The sequence below is a fragment of the Talpa occidentalis genome, unplaced genomic scaffold, assembly GCF_014898055.3.
Source record: "Talpa occidentalis isolate TD23 unplaced genomic scaffold, MPIMG_talOcc4v2.1 talOcc4.7, whole genome shotgun sequence".
Classification (NCBI taxonomy): domain Eukaryota; kingdom Metazoa; phylum Chordata; class Mammalia; order Eulipotyphla; family Talpidae; genus Talpa; species Talpa occidentalis.
Window position 1 is genome coordinate 15,575,645 of NW_023605083.1, and position 4,707 is coordinate 15,580,351.

A 4,707-nucleotide genomic window follows, 5' to 3' on the forward strand; every position below is an offset into this window, starting at 1 on the left:
CCGCGGCCTCTGCGGCGCCGGTTCGATCCCCGGTTGCTCCCCGGCCACTGGCGGAGGGTCCCACATGGCGCGCAGACCTCTCCTGCCGCCCGCTGCTCCCCTCAGCAGCGTACTTCAGTCCTTCTGCCTGCTCTGCTCCCCGCTCTGGCTCTGGTGAATTCTCTCACCCTCCCGCGCTTCTGACTGTACCCAGTGCATATATAAAAACAAACAAATAAATAAAATACATGCCTCTAAAAAAAAAAAAAAAAAAAACAACAGACTATATAATGGGCAAGTCACTTAAACTCTTGGGCTCTATAAAACTGCAATGCACACTATAGCTATATTCACATTTTTGGACAACGTTACATGTAGAAATGACCAGTGGGTATTTTGTGTTCTTTAATAACTATATTCTTTCAGATGGGGCCAAGATTGAGAAACACAGTATTAAAAGTCTATTAGCTACAGTTCATTCTTTCATTGAACCTCACTTTTGTGCTGTAAGGTAGGCAAGGAAGATAGGGTGGAGGCATGAACTCAACACTTTCCTAGCCCTGTGATTATATAAAATCCATTTAATCCTGTTGCCTGACCTGAAAATGAGGATGGTAATAATTTATGTTCTGATGAAAGTAATGAATAAGGAATTGCTTTGTAAATTGTGCAGCATTTTGTAAACCTAAAGTATTGTTACTATTGCAGTGTTTACTTACCATCTTATCAGAGAAATGCAAATCAAAACCACAATGAAATACCACCTCATTCCAGTGAGAATGACCCATATTTAAAAAAAAAAAACCAAAACACACAAATCAAGACCTCTCTGGTGGCGCAGGTGGTTGAGAGCTGTACTGTGAAGCTGTCCATAGCTTCTTCAGTGTGGGTTCCATCCTGGAGTTCTGGGGAGAAACACACATGGCACAGCAGACCTGTCTTGCCCGCTGCTCCCCTCAGCAGTGTATTTCATCAGTCTGCCTGTTCTGTTCCCCACTGCCTCTGGTGAATCCTCTCACCCTCCCATGCATTTGGCCTGAACCCTGGTTTCTGGCTTGTACCCCGGTTCTTCTATAAATAAATAAATCATTAAAAAAAAAAACACAAACCAAAAAACCCAGAAACAACAAATATTGGCCAGGATGTAGAGAAAAAGGAACTCATAAACTCTTGCTTGTGATCTAGACTGGTCTAACCCCTATGGAAAACATTATGGCGGTTCCGCAAAATATTAAAGAGATCTACCATGCGATTCAGCAATTCTACACCTAGGTATCTATACAAAGAATACAAAATCACTAATTCAAAGGGACATATGCATGCCTATGTTCATTGAAGTAATATTTACAAGTTATGGAAAAAACCTAAATGCCTAATGACAGAGCAGTGGATTAAGAAGATGTGGTGCACATACACAATATATGCTATATATAAAAAAGATGAACTCTAGCCATTGCTGACCACATGGATGGAGTTGGAGGGGATTATGCTAAGTGAAATAAGTCAGAAGGAGAAAGACATGTACCAGATGATTTCACTCATATGTGGACTGTGCAGGAAAAAAATAACAAAGGAACTGACAAAATGAAACCAAAACAAACCCAAGAAATGTGACTGCAGAATTAAGACTAGCAGGAGGGGATGGAGGATGGGGTAAGAATGTAGGGGCCAAGGGGCCCAATGGTCTATGATTGAGGTGGTGGGTGTGGTGTGGTAACATATCGGAGGAGGTGTGAACCTATTCCCCTAAATCATATGCAGTGTTATAAACCATTGTTACCTCACCTCAATGATAAAGAAAATTTTGATATTTTGATTGTAAAAAAAAAAAATTCTCCTTGGGCCTCCCCGGTGGTGCAGCGGTTGAGCGCTGGGTTGCAAAGCTGTCTGCAGCCTCTGCAGCGCCAGTTCCATCCCCGGCTGCTCCCCGGCCACCAGAGGAGGGTCCCTCATGGCGCGCAGACCTCTCCTGCCGCCTGCTTCTCCCCTCAGCAGTGTACTTCGGTCCTTCTGCCTGCTCTGCTCCCCGCTCTGGCTCTGGTGAATTCTCTCACCCTCCCGCGCTTCTGACTGTACCCAGTGCTTGTATAAATAAATAAATAAATAAATCTAAAAAAAAAAAAATTCTCTTTTTATATATACTATCTAGTTTGAATTTTTTACTAGAAGAATTTACTTATGGATTATTTGTATAACTTAAAGATCTTGAATACATAACAGAATACTAGGCATGTAAAGTATGTGTGAACATTGAATCTATCCACGGTCCTCATCCTATGTCATCTATCTCAAAAAGTTGTAACTGAACAGAAATCATAATTTTATTCCTTGCCTCAAGGTCCCTCTTACTAGCTCAAATCACATTTGTAGACTTTTTTTTTTTTTTACAATCAAAATATCAGGTTCATCTTACTAGCTCAGATCATATTTGTAGACTTTTTTTTTTAACAATCAAAATATCAGGGTCATCTTTAAAATATAACTGAGATAAACAAAGATAAATCTGTTGCATATAGCATTTTTTCCCTTATTTACAGTGGACCGTATCTGTAAATAAAGTGCTCCTAAAAAAATTATAAAAAATAAAAGAAATAGAAAGAGAAATTTCCACCACCACCCACTATTTCCTCCTTTGATAAAAATTTGTAGTATATCCTTCTAGATTTTTCTCCATGTAGTTCCATAATAATTTGGGACATTTTTCCATAAAAATAATTATAATTGTGTTTTCTGCAAATTTTATTTCTTAACATAACAACATGTCTTACAGAACTTTACATAACAGTAGTTAATGGACCATGGTAGAGACTGACAAACCAGCTGAACACTCTGTTGTGGGCAGAACCTGTCTTTACCTGGACTGGCCTGAGGCAACTATCCTCGACTTCTATTGTGTGTACCCTCTCAACTTTTTTGGATGTTGTTCATAAAATGATTTGTCTCCTGCCCTCCACCAAGTTGCAGTAACTTCTTAGGGATTCCAGTGACAGACAGTACTAAGAACTCATGCACACAGAAAGTTCTAGAAGATAACTTAAGAATGGCACAAAAGGTCCTAGTGGTTGAGGAAGATGTAGCCAAGCATAAACGTGCTCTGATTTTGGGGCACACAAGCACACTTAGCTCCTTCTTATCAATCTCTTCTATAGGTCACATTCTTGAAAAGGTTCGTGACTAAGACCAGGACACCATTTGTCACTACTTGGGACAGTTTTCTCATGGTGAGTTCCTGATGGATTTGACTCTTGGTTGCTGACAACTCCTGAACAGCAAAAATGACTATGATTAAACTTGGGCTGGGAAAGCAGAATTTTCATCTGTTAAAGATATTTTTGCTATTGAAACCTCATAGGTGTTATCTTGGCCATGCTTCCATTTTGTGAATTTTTAATCTGTTACTTAGTGATATCTCAGTGTAATTGGCCTGAAGTGAAAATTCAAGCCTATAACAGTGAGCAAGAGAAACTTGAGGCTGTGTTAATGCCATGCTTGCTTGGGGAAGTAAGAGGCTTCTGGCTAATAAATTAAGAAGGGGATGGCAAAATGGCTAGAGTTTTCTGGATGGCTCTGTGCTTTCGCAGCTGGAAGTCATCTTCATCCTAGGAACCTCCTTGATGAAGAGAAGTGGAGCTCCTCCCAAGCCTTGTTGGATATTGTGGAGATGTTGCCGAAAATGTTCAGACACTCACACCCACACCACTGTAAGTGCTTGCTGAAAACCACGACATGGCTTCCACATCAGTTGAATGCATACAAAATAGTTTGAGAAAGTTTTCAACCCTGAAAGGTTGTTTTCTGGAAAGGAATTAATTTTGAGATGGTTAACTGGGTTTCACTGAAAAGGGGCAGCTGCAGAATTTGCTCTGAAGCAGAGCTGAACTCATTGAAATGTCTCACAAATTGAATTGCTCCTGAGAGCAGAAACAGCATTGCAGTCAAGGTGGAGATGGGCAGCTGCTGCCAGCATAGCCTGCTTTACCAACGGATCCATGCTAACTGCTTTGGTGAGGATGCAGCAGCTCTAGAAGAAAGAGGCATCCCCTTTAAGGAGAGCTATGACGTGCTTTCTCTGGAGGCTGTGGTGCTCGCAGCCTCACCTGGTCCTAGGCAGCAGCATGTGCAGTACCTGTGAGGCAACCAACAGGCTGGCATGCCGTACTTCGGCTGAAGGAACTGAGACAACCTCAGTTTCATCATGGGCAGCATGATGCCCTCGCCAAGTACTTCCTTCCCGTGGAGCACACAGTTCTGGCCACATGCTATGGAGCACAAGATTCCTTGTGGTCCTCGGTTAGCTTACCTGCAGCTTCTACCCTCAACTTTTCATTTTTGCTGGAACCTGCTTTGAAAATATAAGAGAGTGAAAAACAGGAGATGTTTGTATTTAGTAATAAATATCGAAGCAAAGAAACTGAACTTCAAGCAGTGCTCATGTGAGGTGAGACCAAAGTCGGCTGTGTACATCGCTGCATAATAAATAGTTTATTGTCTTGTTCTCATGCCATAAAAATGTGAGGTGTACACTAAACAGCCTGTTTTCTCATTTTGTCATATATATATATAATAATCAAAGATTGTTATCTTTATAATATGTAAGAGCTATTAATGTCATCCCTTTGCAACTCTGGAACACACAATGCCTATGTCCATAGGCATTGGGTTGGCTTCTGTCCTCCCATGAAGTTGTCTCCAATTCCTAGAAGTTATAAAGCCATAACTTAAAAGTCC

The 4,707-nt window shown here is 41.0% G+C and overlaps 1 pseudogene; it reads left to right on the forward strand.

Moving 5' to 3' along the window:
- Window positions 1-3,046: 3,046 nt before the first annotated feature.
- On the forward strand, window positions 3,047-4,466 carry LOC119232118 (metallophosphoesterase 1-like; annotated as a pseudogene).
- Window positions 4,467-4,707: the final 241 nt, after the last annotated feature.